Genomic DNA, 20002 nt, shown 5'->3' with positions numbered 1-20002 from the left:
GTACACACAATCTTTCTATTGACAAGAATTGCAAATCTAGTTATATGATCATCATTTCTAAATACAATATTGAATTCATTGTCATTACCTTCGTCGCGTGATGTCCTCTTACCCTTGCCTTTGACCGGTTGTTTCCCTTTATCCGTACTTGGCTCCTTCCCTTTGTCTCCACTTGAACCACCTCCCCTGCGTAGTTTCTTCAAAAGATTGGACATAATGTCTAGTTTGAGTGGGGGTGGCTACTATTTATGGTTTGAGAGACTAGATCTTGGGGAAATAGGTCTCAAAGAACAAGATTTTTGGTTAAGGAAATGGAGATCTTAAATCTAGGAGAAAAGAAAGATCTAGATCAAGGTGAAGTAAGTGGAGAAGGAAAGATTTTAGACCTAGATCTAAGAGGGTTTGAGAGAAGGGTTGAATAAAAGAGGGGTTTTGGAGAGAAAAGGGTGTTAAGATGAAGAGGGTGTGTGGGGGACACGGCCTGGATCTGGCCGTGTATAGGAGACACGGCCTGGCAGAATTTCACCACACGGGCCGTGTAGATCTACACGGCCCCTCCCCTCTCCTTCTTGGATTGAATCACATGGCCATGCCAATTGGCACGACCTTCTCCTTCCTCCTCAATGATATCCATACACGGCCGTGTCTAGGATACGACTCCAACAGCCTCCTCCTCTGGAATCAGCACACGGTCGTGTCAAATGACACGGCCCGTGCAGGCTCTCACAATGGTTCCTTCACACGGTCGTGTAGTAGACACGGCCAAGAAACTCTCCTCCTCAGGATTCTTCACACGGCCGTGTCTGGGACACGACTATACTCCTTCCCTTCTCTAGAAATTTCACATGGCCATGTCGTGTAGACACGACCTGGGTATCTCCCTTTTCCGCACAGCAAGCCTGGCCATGTGCAGCACACGACCATGCTCTATTTTGCTCCAATTGACACTTCTCCTTCTTTCTAGCTCTCCCAACACTTCCATGCCCATGAAAAAGTCATGGTCAGCTCATGGAAGTGAAATTTCAACCTGAAAACCAAACAAAAACCAAGTAAAGACGTTATTAATGAGAAATATAAACTTGAAATGAACCTAACTAAAAAGAAACCCTTGGGTTGCCTCCCAAGAAACGCTTGTTTAAAGTCTTTAGCTCGACCAATCTAATTACTCCTCTCTTTTCCTTGCCCTCGGAGGGCAGACGTATTTTTCATTTTTTTAGGAGGTTTCCTCCTAACATCTTCCACCACATAGTTTCCTTCATTTGGTGGCCTCCCATGAGGATGGAAATTTCATTCCTCTAGTTTGTAAATGCTTGCCTTGCTACAAGCATTCAAGAGAGAAGAGACATGGTTAGAGGCTTTAGACAAATCATATTCCAACCGTTCCTTACCAATCACCAAAGAAAGTTTATAATTTTTAACATCAATAATAGCTCTTGCTGTAGCAAGGAATGGTCTTCCCAATATGATCGGGATTTTTGAGTCCTCTTCCATGTCTAACACAACAAAATCGGTGGGAATTATACTCCCACCTACCTCTACCAGCACATCTTCCACAATACCCATAGGGTACTTGCAGGAGTGATCATCAAGTTGTAGTGCCATGTTAGTAAGTTTAAAGTTTTTGAGACCTAACTTATTACAAATAGAATAAGGAATGAGGCTAACACTTGCCTCCAAATCACAAAAAGCTTTTTCAATAAATTCAGTTCCTGAATTACAAGGAATATAAAAGCTTCCGGGGTCCTTCAACTTTGGGGAAGTGTTCTTTCCCAAAAGAGCGTTGCATTCCTGTATAAGCGCAATGGTCTCTATGTCTCCTTTCTTTCTCTTGTTCGACATGATGTCCTTCAGGAATTTGGCAAACTTGGACATTTGAAGAATTGCATCAATGAGTGGTACCTCCACACATATTTCTTTCACCTTCTCCAAGAATTTGTCAAACTCTTCATCTTTCTTTAACATGATCAATCTTTGAGGAAAAGGGACTGCTATACTTTGATGGTTGAGTGGAAGAATCTCTTCAACCTTAGTGGTACTCTCCTCATCAGCTTGAATCTGATTTGGTGATGGAGGAGAGAGCTCTTCTTCATTGTGCATCCCTTTTGGAGCAATCACTTGGGGATCTCCCAAGGTTCGTCCACTCCTAAGCTCAATTCTATTACAGTGCTCCATAGAATTAACATCAGGCTTTCCAGGTAATTGTCCTGGTGCTCTAGATGATGAGGAAGCTAGTTGGGCAAACTAACTTTCCAAAATCTTTTGATGTCTATCAGAATTATCCATTCTCTGAGTAAGCTTCAAAATGTCTTGTTTCATTTTGTTCTGAGCATGTTTCATTTCATTTTAACTGGACATAATTTCTTCAAACATCTTTTCAATTTTGGACATAGGAAATCCTTGAGAAGATTGTTGCTGAAAATTTTGTTGCCCGGATTGAAAATTAGCCCTTGCCCCCATGGATGGTCCTAGATCTTGGTTATTTCTATAAGAGAAATTGGGATGACTCTTCCATCCATGATTGTAAGTATTTGAGTAAGGGTTGTTCTGCCTCTGATTGAAACCCATGATTACATCACATTGTTCTAATTGATTGATTTGTGCAGTTATAGCCCCCAATGGACATGAGTCACTTAGATGTTCAGAACTCCCACATACTTCACAAGAAGCAACAATGGCATTGGTTGTACTTGAGCCAGCTCCCATATTCTCAAACTTTTTTGTAAGCAGCCAGTTTTGCAGCCAACAAAGTCACTGCATCAACATCAAATTTTTCTGATGCTTTTGTTGTTGGGTTCACACAATAATAGCCACCACTTCTTTCATTAGCCCATTGATGGTGGTTTTGTGCTACGCTCTTGATTATCTCCTCGGCTTCATCTAAACTCTTGTTCATAAGTGCCCCTCCAGTAGCTGAATCAAGGGACACTTTTGTGTGATAGTTGATGTCGTTATAAAATGTGTGTAACACTAACCACCTTTCCAAACCATGGTGTGGGCATTGTCTGAGCATTCTATTGTATCTATCCCATGCTTCAAATAAAGATTCTGAGTCCGCTTATTTGAAGCTTGCAATAAGGTTTCTCATATGAGCTGTTTTACTAGGGGGATAGAATTTGTCAAGAAATTGTTGCTCGCATTGCTCCCATGTGGTGATGCTATTTGGAGCCAAAGAATTCAACCATTGCTTGGCTCTATCTATCAAAGAAAACCCAAACAATAGTAGACGCACTGCCTCTGAAGGAACACCATTCATTTTCATTGTACCGCATATTTCATAGAAGACCTCCAAGTGTTGATTTTGGTCTTCATGCGGTCCTCTACCAAATTGATTTTGCTGCACCATAGATATGATTGCAGGTTTGATCTCAAAATTATTTGCCTCAACTGAAGACCTTGAAATACTAGATCGAAAACCCCTAGCATAAGGTGCTGCATAATCCTTTAGTGGTCTGTTCGCCATAATAGAATGTTCTTGTTCTTCTTGTTGTCTTTGCAGAATTTTTCTTCTATGAAATGTTCTGTCTATCTCAGGGTCTAGAGGAAGAAGTTCTCCTGCAAAGTTAGATTTTCACATACACAAGAACAAGATGACAAGATATGTTTACAAAAGAAAAAGATAGAGAAAGAGTAAATCAAAAGAAAACAGAGAAAAGTTAGACAAAGAATATTAGAATCTAAATGCAGAATTAGAATAGCAACAAGAAAATTTTACAAAAAGTAGAAAAGAATACAAGAAAAATAAAATTCTAAAGATTAGTTACAATTATACTAATGATAAAGAAAGAAAAGTTATGTTTAGTCTAACTCAATTGATAATCTCTAATGTTATAGCGCAGTCCCCGGCAACGGCGCCAAAAACTTGTTCACCTCTGCAAGTGTACAGAAATGTCACAAGTAATATAAAATATTATCGTATCCACAGGGACTGGAATAAGCACTAGAAATGTTTCAACACGAGTTAGCTAAACAACTAATCAACTGGTTTCCAAAAGCTAAATGTAACTAATGAAAAGTAAACATAGAAATGAAAGATCAACAAACAAGATTATGAGCTATGATAAAGGAATGCTCAAGGAGTTTTGGTTTCTTTGTAAGATTCCTCAATGTAAATGATCTACTAAATCCTATTTCTCAATTATCCAACATTTATAGAAGGTTGCCGGTTCTCTCTTGCAATCGACAACCGGCCTAGGACTGAAATCTATACCTAAATGTGATCAATTAAATATGACCTTATGTTGTCCTTACACGGGTATGTTCCTGTCACAAAGATCCCTCAGATAATCAACACAAAGATCATACTTCTCAACCCATAAGATATAAAGATTAATCCCTAAATCTATCCTACCCTCGTGAATCATCCTATTTTTCCCTAAATCTTATCCCTCAAACGTCCTTACACGGCTTGCACCTTTCACGTGCTTCCCTCGAAAAATCGAGTGGGAGATAATCTCTACAAGATCCATAGGACATACAAACAATCAATCTAAAATGAGAATTAGGTCCATATCACAACAATTCATTCAAGATTGAATTGACACAAACAAGACAATATCATAGAAACAAGGAAATGGCAAATCCACAAGAGTTTACATCAATTCATCATAAAAATACTCCCTCCATCCTAAAACAAAGAGATCTACTCCATGAATCGAAGAGAGAAATTCAAAAATAAAGAGATTACAAGCATTTCTTTGATCCCCAATCCAAGAAGAGGAGAGAAAGAAAACTTATCTAAGATAAATCTTGGTCTTCAGATCTAATCCACGCTCTCGGAGTCGAATCCATTGAAGATCTTCCTTTAGATCGCCCAGAAATCCTCCTAAGAATAGAAGGAAATGTTAGTTAAAGTCTTAGAGCCAATCATTTGATGATTGTTGTATGAACTCATTGTATCATATTCTTGTATATAAATAAAGGCGTTTGTTTATAGTTATTATTCTTACTTGTATTAGTGCCAAATAACTAAGTATAATAGCGTCCTTGAGTAGAAGGTCCTTATCTATATCAATCGGTTCGTTGAATCGATAGTGAGATGATATAGGGAACACTACTCTTAATCATTCCTAGTCAAGTATTTACATTCAGAGATAATGTTAATGCGACGAGACTAGCATGTAGGTCAACTCGATGACTTGATCTCACAAGTCATGGATATGGAGATATCAAGTTGACACATGGGTATGCATTGGAGAATGTATACTGAATGACCCGCCATGAGAAAGTATCATGGATCGTTATATGAGTGTCATATAGTTTCTCATGTGGCTATTAGTATGACTACTAGTCCTTGGACCTGAAGTCACCATGGTTCCCTACATAAGGAGTTACGTACTTTGGCTTCGTCAAACATCACCCGTAACTGGGTGGACTATAAAGGCGATTACTGGGTATGTAACAAATTATGCGGAGGGATGTGAGTGATGTAGATGGGATCTATCCCTCCTATATGACGGGAGTGACATCGATATTCTTGATAGAGTGAGACCACTAAGTGCATGACCATGCCCAAATGAGTCAATATGAAATATTGAGCTCATTTGATTGAGTGAGTCTACTTGGGATTCAAGATTTAGATTGATTAGAGGATGGCACGGTCTATGCCTCACATTGATCAATCTAGATGTCAAGGATAGAAGCACACTTGTCATATATTGAGAAAAATCATAATTTGTAGTCACAAGGTGATGTTGGATCTCAATATTCTTATAACTTGGGTAGTAATGATGTGTTGCTAGATACCGCTCATTACTTATGCTTCTAAATGAGTTTAAGAGGATTGCCAACGTTATAACAACCTATAGGGTCACACACAAAGGGTAATTAGATGGAGATTAGGTTCATTTGATGAACCTAAAGGATTAGGTTCATGTGATTAGCAAAATTAGATTAAGAGTAATCCAAATTGAGCTAATTGAGATGGACTCAATTTGGTTCATGTGTTAAGTGAGTCAATTTGGACTTAGACTCATTTAATTAATTTAATTCAATGAATAGAGATTCATTAAATTAAAATTGACTTGAACCAATGGTTAGATTAGATCAACCAAGGGAGAGAAGTGGTCAAGTTTGACTTGACTTGAGAGGAAGATGAAGAGTTTAGTTTGACTTGACCATTTGCCACCTCATTGGTGAGTTGGCAAAGAGTGGACCAATGATGATGCTCCACATCATCATGGTTGCTTAAGTGAGATGCCACCACTTGGGAGTTACCAAGAGTTGTGACTCTTGGTATCCCATGGAGTTAAAACTCCTCCATGAAGTGGCCGGCCACATTTATTCTTGTGTGGGAGTTTTCATTTTGTGGAGTAACTCTCATCTTCTTCCTCATTGCTCTCTTCTCTTCTCTCCCTCTCCTCCTCTTTGGCCGAGACTTCTTGGAGTGCTAGTACACGCAAGATTTCTTCTCCATCTCTTGCTTTTGTGGATACACATAGAGGAGTATCTACTTTGATACTCTCGAGATCCAGCGAACCTTGGACAAGCGGGATTAAGCGAAGGGCTTCTCATCAAGGGTAAATTCTTATCTTGTAGATCTGAAGTAGATCTGGGATAGAAAACTTGTACGTGAAAGTTTTTACGAAATTTTATTTCTTCACACGGATCCGTGACATGGGAATATTGTGGTTTCCGCAACGCAAAAAGTGATTTTTGCGGCCCAAAAAACCCAACAGTGGTATCAGAACTGCTGAGCTTAACCATAAGAAGGTTAAGCCCGAAAAAGTCAATTCGTTCTAAATTATAATATGAACGAAATTGACAAGCCACTGCTCGAGCTGCTTAGCATGTTAAGAACTGCTGAGCTCAACCTTAAGAAGGTTAAGCCCAACTCTATTCTGATGGTTCAGAAACATAAGGGCAAGGGCAAGCCCAAAGGTAAGGGAAAGTCCCAAGCCAAGGGCAAAGGCAAGGCATTGAAACCCAAAGGAGGGGTCGCCAAGGATGCTACCTGCTTCCACTGCAGTCAGACCGGGCACTGGAAGAGGAACTGCAAAATCTACCTAGAAGATCTTAAGAAGAAGAGAAGTGAGACTTCCACTTCAGGTATATATGTTATAGAAGTCAATCTATCTATTTCTTCATCATGGGTATTAGATACCGGAAGTGCTTCTCACATTTGTACTAATGTGGAGGCGCTGAGAAATAGCAGGGCATTGACGAAGCGCGAGGTGGACCTACGCGTAGGCAATGGATCACGGGTTGTTGTTGTTACTGTAGGAGCTTATCATCTATCTCTGCCTTCTCAGCTTGTATTAGAATTAGATGAATGTTGTTATGTGCCTGCTTTAACTAAGAACATAATTTCAGTTTCTTGTTTGGATAAGAAAGGTTTTTCATTTACAATAAAGAACAAATGTTGTTCAGTTTATTTAAATGATATGTTCTATTATAGTGCACCTCTGATGAACGGACTCTATATTCTAGACCTTGAGAACCCTATCTATAACATAAGTACCAAGACGTTTAAGTCAAAAGACATGAACCAAACTTATATCTGGCACTGTCGCTTAGGTCATATAAATGACAAACGCTTATCCAAGCTCCATAAAGATGGTTTGCTGGACTCATTTGATTTTGAATCATATGAGACATGCGAGTCATGCCTTCTAGGCAAGATGACCAAGACTCCCTTTAGTGGACACAGTGAGAGAGCGACTGACTTGTTAGGTCTTATACATAGTGATGTATGTGGCCCTTTCAATGTCACTTCAGTAGATATGGTTATGTGTACCTGATGACACATAAGTCAGAATCCTTTGAAAAGTTCAAAGAATTCAAGAATGAAGTACAAAACTAGCTTGGCATGAGTATTAAGATACTTCGATCATATCGAGGTGGAGAATAACTTAGCCATGAGTTTCGTGACTATCTAGCTGAGTGTGGGATTCTATCCCAACTCACTCCTCCTGGAACACCACAGTGGAATGGTGTATCCGAAAGGAGGAATCGTACCCTATTAGATATAGTACGGTCTATGATGAGTCACACAGATCTTCCCATGTATCTTTGGGGCTATACTCTAGACACAGCAGCCTTCATTCTCAACCGAGTTCCATCTAAGGCTATATAAGATATGGACTGGGAGAGATGCCAGGTGTCTTTTATGAGAATTTGGGGTTGTGAGGCTTACGTTCGACGTCAAGTCTCGGACAAACTGGGACCCAAATCTGACAAGTGTTATTTTATTGGATATCCCAAGGAAACGAAGGGATATTACTTCTACATTCCTAGTCAACACAAGGTAGTTGTGGCTAAGACTAGGGTATTTCTAGAAAGGGACTTTGTTTCTAGAAAGACTAGTGGGAGTACGTTCGATCTTGAAGAAGTTCAAGATGTGGACCATTGCACTAAAGCCTCGATAGAAGTTGAACTGGAACCACAAAGTGTTGTGGATGATGTTGTTCCACAAGGAGTTGAGGAACCACAACCAGTTCAAGTAGACCTACCTCTTCCCAGATTTGATAGGGTACGTTGTCAGCTGAGAGATACTCATTTCTCTTATCTGACCATGATGACATTGTGCTCATTGAGGATGAGCCTACCTCCTATCAGGAAGCTGTGATGAGACCAGATTCTGAGAAATAGCTAGAGGCCATGAGATCCGAGATGGAATCCATGTACACCAACCAAATATGGACTTTGGTTGATCCACCTGAAGGGGTCAAACCCATTGGGTGTAAGTGGGTCTTTAAGAGAAAGACTGACATGGATGGACTTATTTATAAGGGTCGCTTGGTAGCTAAAGGTTTCAAGCAAATTTATGGTATTGACTATGATGAAACCTTTTCTCCAGTAGTGATGTTTAAATCCATTTGTATCATGCTTGCTATTGCAGCGTACCACGATTATGAGATCTGGCAAATGGATGTCAAAACTGCGTTTCTGAATGGAAACCTGCACGAGGATGTGTACGTGACACAACCTGAGGGTTTTGTAGATCCACACCATACTGACAGAGTATGCAAGTTGCATAGGTCCATTTATGGACTAAAGCAAGCTTCTCGGTGCTGGAATCTTCGATTCGATGATGCAATCAAACAGTTTGGTTTCATCAAGAATGAAGATGAGCCTTGTGTCTACAAGAAGGTTGTAGGGAACACAATTGTCTTCCTTATATTGTATGTGGATGACATACTACTCATTGGGAAAGACATCCCTTTGCTACAGTCTGTCAAGACTTAGCTAGGGACTTGTTTCTCAATGAAGGACTTAGGTGAAGCATCCCTCATTCTAGGCATACAGATCTATAGAGATAGATCTAAGAGGTTGCTTGACCTAAATCAGAGTACATACATTGACAAAGTACTACTTCAGTTTGCCATGCAGAACTCCAAGAAGGGATTTCTGTCGATGTTACATGGTATGAGTCTTTCGAAGACTCAAGGTCCCTCTTCTAGAGAGGAGAGAGACCGCATGGATCAGATCCCTTATGCTTCAGCCATAGGATCTATCATGTACGTCATGCTATGTACTCATCCTGATGTCTCATATGCTTTAAGTATGACGAGCAGATACCAGTCAGATCCAGGTGAAAGTCACTGGATAGCAGTCAAGAATATTCTTAAGTATTTAAGAAGGACTAAAGAATATTTCTTGATATATGGAGGCGATGACGAGCTAGCTGTAAAGGGTTACAGTGATGCTAGCTTCCAGACCGACCAGGATGATTATCGATCGCAGTCAGGGTTCATGTTTTGCATAAATGGTTGTGCTGTGAGCTGGAAGAGTTCGAAGCAGGACACAGTTGCTGATTCTACAACAGAGGCTGAGTATATTGCTGCATCAGAAGCAGCAAAGGAGGCAGTTTGGATCCATAAGTTCATTACTAAGCTTGGGGTGGTTCCTAGCATAGCTGATCCCATAGAGCACTATTGTAATAATAATGGAGCAATAGCACAGGCTAAGGAACCTCGCTCACACCAGCGGACCAAACACATACTTCGACGCTTCCATCTCATTCGAGAGATTATCGAGAGAGGAGATGTTAAGATTTGCAGAGTACCCACAAAGGCTAACATCGCAGATCCCTTGACCAAGGCTTTGGCACAGATAAAGCATGATGGTCACACTAGGTCATTAGGCCTTAGATCCTACACTGATTGGCACAAGTGCTATAGTGGGAGATTGTTAGTTAGAGCCCTAGAGCCAATCATTTGATGATTGTTGTATGGACTCACTGTATCATATTCTTGTATATAAATAAAGGTATTTGTTTATGGTTATTATGCTTACTTGTATTTGTGCCAAATAACTAAGTATAATAGCATCCTTGAGTAGAAAGTTTTTACCTATATCAATCAGTTGGTTAAATCGATAGTGAGATGATATAGGGAACACTACTCTTAATCATTTCTAGTCAAGTATTAACATTCAGGGACATGGTTAATGCGACGAGACTAGCATGTAGGTCAACTCGATGACTTGATCTCACAAGTCATGGATATGGCGATATCAAGTTGACTCATGGGTATGCATTGGAGAATGTATACTGAATGACCCGCCATGAGAAAGTATCATGGATCATTAAATGGGTGTCATATACTTTCTCATGTGGCTATTAGTATGACTACTAGTCCTTGGATCTGAAGTCACCATGGTTCCCTACATAAGGAGTTACGTACTTTGGCTTCGTCAAACGTCACCCGTAACTGGATGGACTATAAAGGCGATTACTGGGTATGTAATAAATTATGCGGAGGGATGTGAGTGATGTAGATGGGATTTATCCCTCCTATATGACGGGAGTGACATCGATATTCTTGATAGAGTGAGACCACTAAGTGCATGGCCATGCCCAATTGAGTCAATATAAGATATTGAGCTCATTTGATTGAGTTAGTCTACTTGGGATTCAAGATTTAGATTGATTAGAGGATGACACGGTCTATGCCCACATTGATCAATCTAGATGTCAAGGATAGAAGGACACTTGTCATATATTGTGAAAAGTCACAATCAGTAGTCACAAGGTGATTGTAATATCCCAAAACTAATTGTTTTAAATTGAAAGTAATCATTGATGTGCGTAGATTATATACTCTTTTATGCATGTTTTTACACACATTTACATACTTTGAGCATGCTTGATCTATGCATTTTTATACTTCCAGCTTTCCTTTTAGCATATTTACTCTTTTGGTTCTGAGATCTGCTTTTTGTGTATTTTTCTGTACACAGGAGTCGATTTGGTGAAGAATCTACATCTTTGGGCAAGCCTTGGAGGAAACAAAGGGAGAAGTCACCAGACCGTGTACCTCACACGGCCCTGCACTGGTATGGAGCTCGGGCCGTGTGGAGTTTGGCACCAATAGAAGAGGAAGATGACATGGCCGTGTGAACCTCACACGGCCGTGTCAAGATTTGAAGCCAACCAGAGCAGAAGCCTTACATGGCCGTGTGGATCTACACGGCCGTGTGAGGTTTCCAGAAAGCAAGCAGGCTGTGGCCGTGTGCACCACACGGCCGTGTAGCATTTCCAGAGAGCAGAAGGGTCCTGGCCGTGCGAGTCACACGGCCGTGCAGCTTTGGCAGAGAAGGAACTGGACATGGCCGTGTGAATCTCACACGGCCGTGTCACGGGGCCGTGTGGCGCCCGATTCCCTCCTCTATTTAAACCCTCCTTCATGAATTGAAAGGGGATCTCTCCCCCTTTGGGAGAAGGCAAGATTTGGTGGTTTCCTCCCACTCTTGGGAGGATTTTTGGGTGATTCTAAGGGAGTTCTTGACGATTTCGACTCCGGAGTGAGGATTGGATCCGAAGACGAGGCTTCTCCGTAGATAAGTTTTCTCTTTCCCCCTTTTCTTGGTTTCTTGGATTGGGAATTTAAGAAATGCTTGTAATCTTCATTTCTTCAGATATTCTTCCTCGATTCATGGAGTAGATCTTGTATTCTAGGATTAAGGGAGTATTTGTATGATGGATTGATGTAATCTCTTGTGGATTTGCCATTTTCTTGTTTCAATGACATTGTCTTGCTTGTATCAATTAGATCTTGAGTGAGTAATGATGATTTGTGCTTAATTCTCATTCTTGATTGATTGTTTGGATTTCTTGTGGACTTTGTAAAGATAAACTCTCACTCGATCATCCGAGGGATCCACGTGACAGGTGCAAGCCCGTGTAAGGACGTTTGAGAGATAATCTTCAAGAGGAAATAGGAATATTCAAGAGAGTAGGATGGATTTTGTGATTAGTTCCTTGTTTCTTGATAGATTAATAAGTTGTGGGCTTCTATGTTGATATCCGAGGAAGGCATAGTAATAGGTGCGCTTCTGTGTAAGGACAACGTAGGTTCACGTCTAATTGATCATGTTTAGATACATTTCTCAGTCCTTAGCCGGTTATCTATTGCAAGAGAGAACCGACAACTTTCTACAAGAGTTTGGCAATTGAGGGATAAGAATTGGTGAACCATTTACATTCGAGAAATCTTACAAAGAAATCGAAACTCCTAGAATCTCCCTTATCATAACCCAAAACACTAAACTCTTGTTTGTTGATCTATAATATTAAATTTGTTTACCTTCACTTTGCATTTGAAACGATTGGATAGTTGTTTAGCTAATTCGCATTGAGACATTTCTAGTGCTTATTTCAGTCCCTGTGGATACGATAATCTTTTATATTACTTGCGACATTTCCGTACACTTGCGGAGCGTAACAATCATTTAATTAGTGGGGTATAATTAAAATGAAGTTTAACTTAACTTGCTAGTTTTAATTATGTTAATTAAATCGGATAAGGTATATCCGAACTTAAATAAATTTTATGACCCAAAAATGCATAAAACTTATTAAAAAAAAAAGAGAAATTTGGTGATGTAAATTATAAATTTTGTATGACTTGGATGGGTATAAAATAAATACATAAGGTTATTAGATACCAACAATATAGATAAAGGTGTAAACAATTAAAATCTAACCTAGCTAGATTATTTTTTTAAAAAAAAATAGTGAATAAATATTTTTTCATGAATAATTTATCAGGAATTAAGTTGATATGGATTTATGGAGTTTACTGGAATTTTTATGAATTTTTAGGGAATTATGTTAAATTTTAAGGGGTATAATTGGGTAGGAGAAAGCCTGTTTAGAAATACGCCAATTAAGATGGGAGTTAATTGATCTAATTAGCCTAGGTATAAAGTCCCTAACCTAAGTTCGGCTCATTTCCCCATGCCAAATCGCCGAACTCTTCGCTGCCGATCTTGGCCGCTCCGACAAAGCTTCCGTCGAGGATCGGGACTCCGGCCAAGCGGCTCCTCAAGCCGGCGAGCAACATGGGACACGACGACGAGACACAGGGGCATTCGCGTACTCTGTCGGCGCAACCTCACGAGCTAGGGTTCGGCAGCGATGAGGGAAGGAAGAGGCAAGTATTTTTCCTATGAATGTATGAGATCTATTAGGTAAGGGATAGGAACCTAGGAGATGTGGATAAGCTTATCTATGTGGTCCGTTTGATTGAATGGGTTGCGATTTGAGTTTTCTTGTGACGCTCTTCCTTTATCTTGTGTTTCTTTGAGTTTTCGCGAAGAATTTGGAGGACGATGGTTAAATCTGATGTCGTACGGGTTTCTTTGGATCGATTGAGCTTTTGGTTCAGGTTTTGGTGGTTTCAGCTAGTCCGATGAAGTTTTTCTCCCTTCGATAGGCTCCGAAAGCCTGGACAGATTGTGGCATTCAAGCTTTGATTGAAGATGCCTTTGCGTTTATTAATTTCTTCTAGAATTGCTGGATTGCTTGGATAGATGGATTTTCTTCGATGCGGTACTGATCTACCGAATTGCAGTGGAATTTGGTTGGATTCAACTTATCTGGTTCTGCCTCTGCATGTTGTTTCCAAAGGTTTTGGAACTGGTTACAAATGGAATTAGGTTTGATCTAAGAAGTTTTACTTCCTCTTTTGCTGGTAGATTGAATTGGAAGTGGTGATTTGGTTTTGTGTCGTATATGTTCCTTGGGATGGTGTTTTGTGTTTGTTAATACCTTTGAAGAAGTTGAACAGATTGCCTGTGCTTTAGGCCTTGATGGAAGATGCTCTCATTTGTTCAATTGTTTCAGAAGTTGTGAACAGATTTGATTGGCGCAGGGTCTATCCGTTGTGTTTCGATTCCACAGAAGGGCTATGAGTTTTGGTGTTTTAACTTGAATATGTTCTGTTTCTTTTCTTAGTTGTGGTTTCGGGTATTTATTGCTGTTCTCGGGATTCATTTGAGATTGCCATGATTTGTGTATGGATTAATAAGTGGCAGTGCTAATTCTATGGTAGTTTGTTTCTGTTGTTATGCTGAACTCATTCCAGTTCTTTACTTATTCCTATATGCTGTGTCAACTTTTACCTTAGTTCTTATTATGTGAGAAGTTTTTTTAGTTATGACCATTTGCTGTAGGTGTTGAATTTGTGGAATTGTATAATGGTTTGTGAGTTGGTTTTGGTGCTTTAGTGGTTGTTCAAATTCTGGATAAATTTGGAGGGTGATGTGTTGATTTTGAGTTTGTTCATGTGTTTTACCGATGAACTTGGAATTTTGTATCGGAATGGTTTGGTTTTCCTCTAGTTATGGTAGTTTGTTGTAGTCCAAGTTTTTCTATGCTAGTTTTAATACTTGTGAGGTATCCTCCATTTTGGTTATGCATGAGTTGAATTATTTCTCCGTAGATTATTTATGAAATGCACAAATTTGGCTTTGATAAGTTTTCATTGTGAATGAATATGCTTAAGGAATAAATAAAATAGACTATGGTTACAGGAACGGATATGGAAGGGATGATTGAAATATGCTATGGAATGAATGATTGGAATTTATTATGGGTATATAAATCTTATGTGGCTAATGGGATGTGTATGAGCATATGTGGTAGCAGTACGGGATGGGTGACCCGGGATGAGCTCCGGGGAGGGCCCATCCAAACTTGACTGATATGGTTTGCTTCGGCTATATGACTGGATGCATGTTCTCTACGAGGTACCTCTAGGTTCATGGGACTGTTGACTGGCTCTAATTGTGGTTACCGGATATGTGACATATTCACCTTATTAGCTACGTAGGAACACTGTTGCATGTTATATTTTTCTTATGGCGTACCTGGTTGTGCTATGTTTTCTTTAAAAGGCTTCTAGTTGCTATTTCCACTATCTTATGGATATCTACATACTCATATTGGTCTGTAATTGCTGGGTCATAGACTCACCACATTTATATTACAGGTGAGGATGACCTCCAAGATATGCTGGAGGGCCCAGGGACGGAGTAGACGAGGAGGCGGGATGGACGCATGGTTCTGTCCGTTGTCCGGGAGTGCAGTACATACGGGATCTACCGCGAGAGATTTTCATTTTCTATGTCATTCGGGTGGGGAATGTTGAGGGGTTATTGTTCTTATCGATACACATTTGTTGATACGGTTTTGTCTATTGGTTATGATAGTTCCGTTATGGTTATGCAATGTGATCATTCAAATCGGAGTTGTTGAGAGAGATTGGTAAAAAAAAAAAAAACTTGGGATGTTTCAGTTGGTATCAGAGCACACTCCCAAGGGACAGCATGCGCCAGCCATCTCGTTAGGAACTCGACTACTTTTGTCCACATGTTTGTAAGATTTCATTCATTATAGTTCTTAATTTGAATGGTGGATTATAACGTGCTTAAATAAATAACTTTAGCTTACGTTTGGAGGTCCTTTGTCATTAGATGCAAAAGGTGTTCAGGTAATTACCATAGGTGAACAATGCAAAGATCGAATAGATACTTAACATGGAATTCTTGATAGTTTGTAATGAACTTAGGCATTTTGGTGAGTTGATGGCTAGGTTGTGACCTTCTTGCTGGATTAACGTATGTGACCCCAAAAGAATAAAGATAGGTTGACCATGTTGACAATATCTAACTTCATAGAATAAACAAGAAATTGTAGAATTATTTATATCTTGTCTCTAGTGGACGATATAAAGAAAATTGGAATAGATAACTACAAGTAGATTGATCACAATCAACATGCCTAAAGGTAAATGTTGCTTATCCTGTTAAATGTTGTCTATTAGCAACATAATGGAAAACTACCTTATAGAAGAAATATAAAAATGGTGTATTTATCCCAGGTTTATGGTTCAAGCTGATGGATAGTAAACAATAATTCATGGTTGCATTTAGCTGATAGGAATCACTAATTTGGTTCAACATTTCCACTGCTCAAGTAGGAATTTATATGAATTGTGTATGATCAAGGTTTACTTTTACATGTCATGGGAAATAAACTCAGAAGCAATTCTCATGTTAAAGGGATCATGAACACTTGATATCTCATTATTGTCTTTTAATTGACAAAATATTATATTGCTAAATGACCATGAATATAAATAGTAGAGAAGTAATTTTTAATTTGTGTTGTTAGTCTTTTGTTTCTTGATTTCAAGTTATTGTAAATTAACTATTATTCTTCTCAGTTGTGTTTCTTAATAAACACTGGGTTTGAGATCTTTCCACTCTATTACTGGATCTCCCTTATGTTCGGTCTCCTTGATCGATGTTAGTTAAGTAGTTTGTTTTGATGCCTTCGCTTTACTGGGTTCTACAGAATTGGGGGATGGGTATGCGGGATTTGGTGTTACCTGTTTGTTGGTTTCAGGAGGTGGCTACTTTGAATTGTCGATGGATTTGTGTGGCTGATTAGGGGATTGTTGTTGATGCTTTTGGCCTAGTAGTTAACAGTGAATTTGGGGTTTGTTGTATGCCTGCTAGTAGCCTTGTGCTAATAGAGAATGACAGTAGTGTGATTATTTCTTTTGTTGGGTTGTTGGAAATGCTCTACCCAAATTTCTAGTGTAAAGGGCAAAATATACCTTAAAGTGGGAACAAGGATGTGTAAATGGTGAGTTGCAGGGTGCTATAAAGAGTACCCATAAATGTGATTTAATCGTAAGTAAGGTCAGGCCTTATAAATGACGAATTAGTTTCTATTTTTACTGAATGTTGAAGTAATTCCTATCATTGATGAATGTTTTCCTATACTGGATAAAAGTTTTTAATGTTGATGGAATTAACTATTTAATTTATAACCTTTTGTTATCAACTAAGGTGTTATGTTAACTTTACTTAGTGATGAATGGCAACTGGTAATGAAAGAAAAGTCTGCTTCACTACTATTTACCTTGTTGACAATAAGAGTACTTTGCTAATTCCTTTTTACCTATGTTGAGTTTAAATACAGTAGGAACTTCTATTAGTAGCAATTCAATGTTATGTTAGCTTCTACTATTGGAGTTTAGTTCTTCTCCAGTTAAACCATCTGTAACAATATTATTTGAACAATTTTATATCATGTATCTTGATAAACTAAGCTATGATCGATGATGTTTTTGTGTCTCCCTAGTGCTTTCGAAAGACTGGACCAGTTTTGCTTGTAGATTAGTCTCCGAATAATGATGTCTTGTTCTCCTTATTGCCATTGAAGTTTAAGATAGTTTCGTTGTTAATTAAACTAGGTATTATGACATTATGATTTCTCCTAGAGGGCTCAAAAATGTTGGATAGATTTTGGTCTAATGATGCTGTGCATATTCTTTCCTTGGAATAGTTTGGGGTTTGAATCATGATTAATTTGTAAGGATCGGAACTCTTCACAACTCTGCAATTTATTAACCCTTGTTTGTTTTTCTTCTGGAATTTTTGTATGACTATGTATTATTTAATCCTTGTTGTGTTCTTTACCAGAACTACATGACCATAGAATTAAGAGAAATCTTGCTTTGTTTTCCTACATATTGTTAGAATATTAAGTGATCCTTGCTTCTTAATATAGGCATGGTAATAATATTGTATGACCATAACGTTAAGAGTGCATGTCTCATCCTCCTTGACTGATAAGATATATCCCTTGACACATGAATTCCTTAAGTTGCATGAACTACATAGATCCAAGAAAAGTATCAGTAGCTATGCAGATTGTTTTTCCCAATAAGATTCAACCAGGGAAATTGATAAGAAAGTAGAGAAATCTAGAAATGATATGAATGTCATCTCAATATTGTCGTAATTGGCAGTTCAAAGGGAGTGCATCATTATTGATTAGAATCTCAGAATAAAACTTGAAGAGGAAAGGCAAGAAATTTCTCTTGTAGGTATAGATGGGTAGGCTAGCAGTAAGGCGTGGGTTGCAGTGATGACTAAGAGGGATTTGGTTAACATATAGAAGATAAGCTTAAACAAGGTTTCAACCATGTTAAGAGATAAGGTATGATGAAATCAAGGGAGATATGAGAAGCCACTATCCAGAATTGTTGAGTAAGATTCAATTTCGAGGACGAAATTTTATTTAAGGGAGGGAGAATTGTAATATCCCAAAACTAATTGTTTTAAATTGAAAGTAATCATTTAATTAGTGGGGTATAATTAGAATGAAGTTTAACTTAAGTGGCTAGTTTTAATTATGTTAATTAAATCGGATAAGGTATATCCGAACTTAAATAAATTTTATGACCCAAAAATGCATAAAACTTATTAAAAAAAAAGGAGATATTTTGTGATGTAAATTATAAATTTTTTATGACTTGGATGGGTATAAAATAAATACATAAGGTTATTAGATACCAACAATATAGATAAAGGTGTAAACAATTAAAATTTAACCTAGCTAGATTATTATTTTTTTTAAAAAAATAGTGAATAAATATGTTTTCATGAATAATTTATCAGGAATTAAGTTGATATGGATTTATGGAGTTTACTGGAATTTTTATGAATTTTTAGGGAATTATGTTAAATTTTAAGGGATATAATTGGGTAGGAGAAAGCCTGTTTAGAAATACGCCAATTAAGATGGGAGTTAATTGATCTAATTAGCCTAGGTAGAAAGTCCCTAACCTAAGTTCGGCTCATTTCCCCACGCCAAATCGCCGAACTCTTCGCTGCCGATCTTGGCCGCTTCGACGAAGCTTCCGTCGAGGATCGGGACTCCGGCCAAGCAGCTCCTCAAGCCGGCGAGCAACGGAGGACACGACGATGAGACATAGGGACATTCGCGTACTCTGTCGGCGCAACCTCATGAGCTAGGAATTCGGCAGCGATGAGGGAAGGAAGAGGCAAGTATTTTTCCTATGAATGTATGAGATCTGTGAGGTAAGGGATCGGAACCTAGGAGATGTGGATAAGCTTATCTATGTGGTCCGTTTGATTGAATGGGTTGCAATTTGAGGTTTCTTGTGATGCTCTTGCTTTATCTTGTGTTTCTTTGAGTTTTCGCGAAGAATTTGGAGGACGATGGTTAAATCTGATGTCGTACGGGTTTCTTTGGATCGATTGAACTTTTAGTTCAGGTTTTGGTTGTTTCGGCTAGTCCGATGAAGTTTTGCTCCCTTCGATAGGCTCCGAAAGCCTGGACAGATTGTGGCATTCAAGCTTTGATTGAAGATGCCTTTACGTTTCTTAATTTCTTCTAGAATTGCTGGATTGCTTGGATAGATGGATTTTCTTCAATGCGGTACTGATCTACAGAATTGTAATGGAATTTGGTTGGATTCAACTTATCTGGTTCTGCCTCTACATGTTGTTTCCAAAGGTTTTGGAACTGGTTGCAAATGGAATTAGGTTTGATCTAAGAAGTTTTACTTCCTCTTTTGCTGGTTGATTGAATTGGAAGTGGTGATTTGGTTTTGTGTCGTATATGTTCCTTGGGATGGTGTTTTGTGTTTGTTAATACCTTTGAAGAAGTTGAACAGATTGCCTGTGCTTTAGGCCTTGATGGAAGATGCTCTCATTTGTTCGATTGTTTCAGAAGTTGTGAACAGATTTGATTGGCGCAGGGTCTATCCGTTGTGTTTCTATTCCACAGAAGGGCTATGAGTTTTGGTGTTTTAACTTGAATATGTTCTGTTTCTTTGCTTAGTTGTGGTTTCGGGTATTTATTGTTGTTCTCGGGATTCATTTGAGATTGCCATGATTTGTGTATGGATTGATAGGTGGCAGTGCTAATTCTATGGTAGTTTGTTTCTATTGTTATGCT

At 38.8% G+C, this 20002-nt stretch overlaps 1 pseudogene; it reads left to right on the top strand.

Moving 5' to 3' along the window:
• The first annotated feature begins 2981 nt into the window (after nt 1-2981).
• On the top strand, nt 2982-3053 carry LOC122007582 (annotated as a pseudogene).
• The last annotated feature ends 16949 nt before the right edge of the window (nt 3054-20002 follow it).

This window comes from Zingiber officinale, chromosome 7B (assembly GCF_018446385.1).
Source record: "Zingiber officinale cultivar Zhangliang chromosome 7B, Zo_v1.1, whole genome shotgun sequence".
Classification (NCBI taxonomy): domain Eukaryota; kingdom Viridiplantae; phylum Streptophyta; class Magnoliopsida; order Zingiberales; family Zingiberaceae; genus Zingiber; species Zingiber officinale.
Note: the sequence above shows the minus strand (reverse complement) of the source record. Positions and strands in the feature narration are given on the sequence as shown.